Below are 7,699 nucleotides of genomic sequence, written 5' to 3'. Positions count from 1 at the left end.
TTAGGTATTCTATTATGATGATAGCTATTTATTATCTTGACAGAATTCCTTAGTACCTGATAGAGAAACCAAGAAGCATTTGTTTAGCTTAATTAAGACATGGATAAGACATGGATGAATTCAAACCGATTGTCGAAAGAGTACGAGAAAGGGGTATGGGAATTCGTTGAGTTTGCGGTTGCGCACTCCGAAGACCCGCTTCGAATGCCGTGTCCTTGCCTGGGTTGCTGTTATGGGGGTAAGGTTGACGGGAATAAGTTGGCATCCCATTTACTACGGTTTGGAATTGATAGAAGTTATACATGTTGGACAATGCATGGTGAGAAAAGTAACGGGAATGTTGAGTCGAGTTGTAATAGGAAGTATGCTTCAAACGACGATTGCACAGACACATACGATTGCGATCGAGTCGAAGAGATTGCAGAAGCGCTTGAAGAAGATCTTGCGGATTGTCCCAAAATGTTTGAGAGGTTGGTAAGCGATGCAGAGAAACCATTGTATGATGGTTGTTCAAAATTCACAAGATTGTCTGCGGTGTTAAAGTTGTACAACTTAAAGGCGGACAATGGATGGTCGGATAAAAGTTTCACAGAGTTATTAGCCCTTATGAAAGATATGCTACCAAAGGATAATGTTCTTCCCAATCAAACGTATGAGGCCAAAAAGATGTTGTCCTCTATTGGCATGAGCTATGATAAGATACATGCATGTCCAAACGATTGCGTTTTGTTTCGAAACGAGTATGCAGCGTTGAATGAGTGTCCTAAATGTGGTGCCCCTCGATATAAGAAAAAGTTGTCTCCTGCTAAAGTCTTATGGTATTTTCCTATAACTCCGAGATTTAGACGCATGTATCGTAGTGAGACCGATTCAAGACACTTGACTTGGCATGCAGATGAAAGAATTATTGATGGAAAGTTGCGACATCCGGCAGACTCACCACAATGGTCGAAAGTTGATACTGATTATCCTGAATTTGGAAAAGAAGCAAGAAACCTTCGGTTGTCATTGTCTACTGATGGAATGAACCCGCATGGTATTCAAAGTATCTCGCATAGCACATGGCCTGTGATTCTTATGATTTATAACCTACCTCCGTGGCTATGTATGAAGCGTAAGTACATAATGTTATCTATACTAATTTCTGGGCCTAAACAACCAGGGAATGACATAGACGTATACTTGGCACCGTTAATCGAAGATTTAAAGTTTTTGTGGGAGAACGGTGTGGAGGTTTACGATGGGTATAGGAAGGAAAGTTTCAACTTGAGGGCGATGTTGTTTGGAACAATTAATGATTTTCCAGCATACGGAAATTTATCCGGGTACAGCAATAAAGGTCAAAAGGCGTGTCCTGTTTGTGAAGATGAAACCGATACGACACGATTGGAGCTTTGTCAGAAGAATGTCTTTCTCGGCCATCGTAGATTCTTAAATCCTAATCATCACTACCGTGGGTGGAGAAAAGCATTCAATGGAAAGGCCGAACATCGTACAGCCCCGCCTTTTTTGTCAGGTGATCAAATTTTTAAAAAGGTGAAAGATGTGAGCACTCAGTTTGGCAAGCCTTTTGCACATTCACTTGTCAAGGGTGGGTGGAAGAAGAAGTCAATTTTTTTTGAACTTCCATATTGGAAGTCGTTGTACGTAAGACATTTCCTGGATGTTATGCATATTGAAAAAAATGTATTTGACAGCGTCATAGGTACGTTACTCAATATACAAGGAAAGTCTAAGGATGGCCTCAACATAAGGAAGGACATGGTAAACATGGGAATGAGAACTGAATTGGGACCCGTGACGAAAGGAAGACGAACATATCTGCCACCTGCTGTTTACACTCTATCTAGAAAGGAGAAGAAAACATTGTGTAAGTTCCTCAGTGAAGTTAAAGTTCCAGAAGGCTACTCTTCAGATATTAGAAGACTTGTGTCCATGAAAGACCTCAAGTTAAAGAGTTTGAAGACGCATGATTGCCATGTTATAATGGAACACTTTTTACCAATAGGTATACGTTCTATTCTGCCAGAAAAAGTAAGAAGCGCAATAACTAAGCTGTGTTTCTTCTTCAGGTCAATTTGCAATAAGGTGGTCGATCCCGCGATCTTACCAACATTGCAAAAAGAGATAGTTGTTACTTTATGTGATCTTGAAATGTATTTTCCTCCCTCGTTTTTTGACATAATGGTTCATCTAGTCGTTCATCTTGTGAAAGAGACACAATTGTGCGGACCAGCTTATATGAGATGGATGTACCTTGCTGAACGTTATATGAAAATATTAAAAGGGTACGTGAAAAACAGAAGTCGACCGGAGGGTTGTATTGCCGAACGATACGTTGTTGAAGAAGCGGTTGAGTTTTGTACTGAATATCTGTCAAATGTTCAATCAATTGGACTCCCCAAATCTCATATTGTCGAAAAAAAAGAAGGAAAAAGGCTAATTGGAAATAAAGTTGTGACAATATCAATGGTCGAACGGGATCAAGCGCACTTGTATGTTCTGCACAATGAGATTGAGGTTGAGCCATATGTTGAAATGCACAAGGTTGTTCTCCGAGATTTAAATCCAAATAGAAATGAGAACTGGATAGTACGAGAGCACAATCGAAGTTTCATACCGTGGTTTAGGGATCATATTTATTCAAAGTATCGTTCAGATCCTGCTTCAGTAACAGAAAGGTTGAGATGTTTAGCCTATGGTCCAAGTGTAATTGTGCTTTCTTATAGCGCATACGCAATTAATGGATACACATTTTATACCAAAGAACAGGATGATAAAAGTACTATGCAAAATAGTGGTGTTACCTTGGTAGCTGAAGCAATGCACATATCAAGTGCGAATGACTTAAATCCGAAATTTGCAAATTTGTCATATTTTGGAGTTATCGAGCGCATTTTGGTGTTTGATTACGCGAAGTTTCAGATTCCTGTATTTGGTTGCAAGTGGGTTGAAAATAATAGTGGCATACGAATGGATAAGTCATGATTTTTGCAAGTGGATCTCAATAGGGTAGGGTACAAAGATGAGCCTTTCATTCTAGCCTCTCAAGCTAAACAAGTGTTCTATGTCAATGATCCGACAAGTACGAAATGGTCTATAGTGCTTTTATCTAACAAAATAGTTGATGAAAACATTGAAGATCAAGGTGATATTGGTGTTGGCATTGAATCTTGTACAAGAAACGATCAAAATGAGAATGAATCGTGTACTAGAAATGATCATAATGAGGGTATTTGGATCAATCCAACCGTCCGCGTTGTTAAGAGACGCGTAGAACACAATCCTACCAAGAAAAGAAAGAGACGTTAGTGATAAAGGTAATAGTATACATATTCCGACAAATTTGCTTTATTCAATTTGTACCGATTGTTTTATTCACTAGTATAGTACTTATTCAATTTTGGTGCATATTCTCGTTTTGTACATAACTTTTGAACCATGTATCCGTTTGTTGACTTCTTTACATGTAACTATACTATTTTGACTATTCCGGAGCTGCTCATGCACTTATCTTTACAATTCGGGACTGTTTTTTTTATCGGTTTTGCTTCTGCCCGTAATCAAAAGTCGGGCTTAGGGTCTGAATTTCGGAAAACAGACTTTATTTTTGAGTCCGTGGGGACGTTTTACCATAGCCATGTAAATTTCGTTCAATTCCGACAACTTTCTTTTTTGACGCTTATTTTGATTTGTACCGATTTCGTTTCCGATTTACTTGTACATGCATGGTTTGACTTCCATTTGACTTGTATAGATTGTTAGCTTATTAATAGTGTACTAATGTGCTTTAGTTTGTTTGATACAGGTTCAATGGCTCCGGATAGAGATGCTCCACCTGAAAACTCACAAGAAAACTCACAAGAAAGAGATGCTCAAGAAAGAGATGCCACGGATACAAATGCTCCACCTGATACTGAAGCAAAAGAAGTTGCACGAGGCATCATCATTATGAAGGGAATCATTCGACATAGAGACCAAGGATTAGTATACCATTTGGATTGGAATTCTGATAAACAAGCAATTGGTCCTAATTCTGCAAAGTTGACAAGCTATATTGGTACACTTGTTCGTATGCATATTCCGGTCTCCATAGCTAAATGGAATCTGAAAAGCGAAGAGTTGGATGCGAAAAAAAAAGCGATTTGGGACGAGCTTCAGGTATATATCATATATGGTTAATTGTTGTTATTATCTTGACGATAAATTGTTTAAATTACTTATACTAACACACTATGCGTATGTTTTTTTGCAGAGGACTTTTGAGATACCAGATGATCGTAGACGCTACATACTTAGTTTGGCCGGCAAAAGATATAGAGGGTGGAAAGCTTTTTTGACAAACACCTATCTTAAGGATAAAGATGGAAACTTTCTTGAAGAGGCACCGGGACGGCCAAAAAAGTATGAGATCTTCATTGATGAAAAAGATTGGGCTGAGTTTGTAAATCAAAGAGATGAAGATTTTCGGAAAAGGAGTGCCACGAATAGTGCGAGAGCATCCAAACCCGCGTATCCATACAAAAAAGGGCGTATGGGATATGCACGCTTAGAGGATAAACTTGTAAGTAAATAGAAATGCATTTTAATTAATTGTCTAAATGTGTTTTATTTGACGATTTTATCATTTGTGTCAATGCATAGTTAGAGGAGTCTAAAAGTGAGGAAACTTCACTTCCTGAACATGTGTTGTGGAAGCAAGCTCGTGTGGGCAAGAATCGAGCTGTCGATCCCGATGTTCAGAGAGTTTATGCTGAATGTGTAAGTATAATACTGTGTCTTTAATTAAATCAAATGTTTTTTAATATATAAATGATTTTTTATCTCCACTAATAATTATTGAAATGTAAATGAATTACAGGAGACATTGTCGCAATCGGTGTCCACCGGTGAGGACCAGGATGATAGGAGCATACTTAGTAGAGCACTAGATGCTCCTGAGTATCCCGGTCGGGTGAGGGGTAAGGGTCATGGTGTGACTCCAACCTCTTTTTACAAGCATCCTAGGAGAAGAAATCCTTCAAATGAAGAAGTGTTGCAAAAATTGGCGGAATTGCAAGCACAAGTCTCTGAATTGCAAAGAGATAAAGATATGTATATGAGAGAAAAGTGCAATACTGCATCGGTGAAAGAAACTAGTGATAAAGCTAGTTTCAACTGTCAAAGAAAACTTCCCGAGGTAATTATAAATTTCTTTTCCTTACAAATTGTTCTATTTTATTAACGATAATGACTTTATATTTACTATTGGTTTAGGGCATTTCTTCTTGTCAACTATACTTATCGTCACCGTCTTATCGCCTAGTTGGCAAGGGAAAAGTGCACAACACTGTGGGAGATTTACTTCACCATAGACCGCTCCCGGATGGACACCTGAAAGTATCGGTGGATGTTGTATTAGATCATGATGCGGTGCTACCGGTACCTGACATGGTCTCAGAGACGACATTGCTGCGAGATGCAATAGGGTCATTTGTTGCATGGCCCTCGGAGCTCATTATCATTGGTGATGAGGTATATTCAAAACCATTATGAATCATTTAGTTTTCGAATGTCAATTTTGCACCGTTACGTTAATTATTTTTTACATTTTAATTTTAGACTGCTCCTACAAAACCCGCAATTAAGGGCAAAGGGATTTTACATGAGGAGGAGTCTGTTGCATCACTAAAAGAGGTACATTTAAGGTGTTAATATATAATTTGAATGTAAAACTCCATGATTTTATATTTTATCGATCGTTATTTGATTTTTAGGCATCTGCTCGGGAGTCACAACAAGTGACACAGGTCGTTCGTAGCGTACCGCCTAAGGGTCCTCCGAAGCAAGCGGCAAAAAAAGGTGGTGCTTTTTTTCCTCGATATCGGACGACGCTCGGAACACTTGTTGATATGTCCGATTTGAAGGAAGGTGCTCTCCGTCAAATCAATATGGAGGAAGGTATCTTTGGTGTTGAATTCATTTCACATATTGCAATAGATGACTTGGAAGAGATTTTTACACAAGAACAACTAGGCGTCGCTAATAGGCACTCGTACATCTGGTAATATTCACTCATCCGATATATTATTTAATTAGTCGAACAATTTATTTACACATTATGTTTAGGCTAAATTACAGTTTTGGTCCCCCTGTTTTAGGGTTTTCACGATTTTGGTCCCCCTATTTTCCTTTTAAACAGTTTTGGTCCCCCATCCCAATTTTGTCCATGAATAGTGCATGAACAGTACATATCCGTACATGAACAGTACATGTCCGTACATGAACAGTACATGAACAGTTGCATCAAAATTGGGATGGGGGACCAAAACTGTTTAAAAAGAAAATAGGGGGACCAAAATCGTGAAAAACCTAAAACAGGGGGACCAAAACTGTAATTTAGCCTTATGTTTATTATGTTTTTCACTCATCCGCTAATATGTTTATAATGTTTTTATTTAAGGTTGTTGCATGACAGAGTGTTGCGCGGGACTGCATTGTCAAACAGATTTCGTTTCGTGTCTTTCGCCCATTGCAGCGGAATGAAAATTGATTCGGAACCGGAATCAGTTAGACAACGCTTAGTCGATAGATTCATGTCATCCGGCAATACAGAAAGTCTGATTCTTTAGGCGTATAATACCCGACCAGTAGGGTTAGTTTCTCATTCTTGGTTCATTTAATCTTTGTTTCTTTTGCGTAGCAAAATTTTTATATAACCTATTGTTTTAATTTATAGAGCACACTGGTTGTTGCTTGCTATCAACCCGATAAGAGAAGTTGTATATTTTCTGAATTCGGTAGATGGTGAGTGGAGCAATTATCCGGCTATGAAGGAAATTATTGATTTGTAAGTGGGATCGTTCTAAATATTCTTGTATATTTATATATTTAATTATTTGTGAGATTGATCTAAATATATGCTTTTATATTTTTGTTAGATCAATACAAGTGTTCCGAAGTCAACGAGACGCACAGGTATCCCGGACTAAATCAAACAACATTACTTGGATCAAAGTGCAGGTACATTATTTTTCACAATTTTGCTTATAATATTTATGCTACTTGATAAAACAAGACAACTATAAATTCTTATTTGTTTTCTATGTAGTGTCCGATACAGCGGAACAGTTCAGACTGCGGATACTTTGTTTTGAGGTTTATGAAAGAAATCCTTCAAATGAATCAATTAGAGATTCCAATCACGGTATGGATTTATAACTTAATTAGATAACTTCTTATAATTTATTACATTTAACTAAATCATTCATATTATGTTTTTATTCTGTAGTACTTTGACGAATTCCGTGCTGCTTCTTACCCGAAACTTAAGTTGGAAGAAATCAAAGAGGAATTGTGTCAATTTTATATTCATCAGCTATTCATGTAGTAGGATTTGTGTCGATTTGAAGAGAATATTATAGTACTCCAGAATATATGGTTACTAACTTTGTTCATATTGTTGCCAATTAATATTTGAAGTATAATATTGTTGATGTTAGAGATTTAGTTTGATTGACATAATGATGTATATATATAATTTTGGATATTATAATGGTATTATATTAGTATATATATAGTCCTACCTATGGTTGAAAATATATCGTCGAAAATATATTACTGGTCGAAAATATTACAGGTTGAAAATATATTACAGGTCGAAAATATTACAGGTTGAAAATATTACAGGTCGAAAATATTACAGGTCGATCTGGGAGGC

The 7,699-nt window shown here is 37.4% G+C and overlaps 1 long non-coding RNA gene across 1 annotated transcript; it reads left to right on the top strand.

Annotated features, from left to right (window-relative positions):
• The first annotated feature begins 6,978 nt into the window (after positions 1-6,978).
• Positions 6,979-7,475, top strand: LOC131627940 (uncharacterized). The gene is made up of 2 exons (XR_009291628.1): positions 6,979-7,186; positions 7,271-7,475. It is a non-coding gene; the product is annotated as an uncharacterized LOC131627940 (long non-coding RNA).
• Positions 7,476-7,699: the final 224 nt, after the last annotated feature.

This window comes from Vicia villosa, unplaced genomic scaffold (genome assembly GCF_029867415.1).
Source record: "Vicia villosa cultivar HV-30 ecotype Madison, WI unplaced genomic scaffold, Vvil1.0 ctg.000416F_1_1_1, whole genome shotgun sequence".
Classification (NCBI taxonomy): Eukaryota; Viridiplantae; Streptophyta; class Magnoliopsida; order Fabales; family Fabaceae; genus Vicia; species Vicia villosa.
This window is presented reverse-complemented; position numbering and strand designations above follow the sequence as displayed.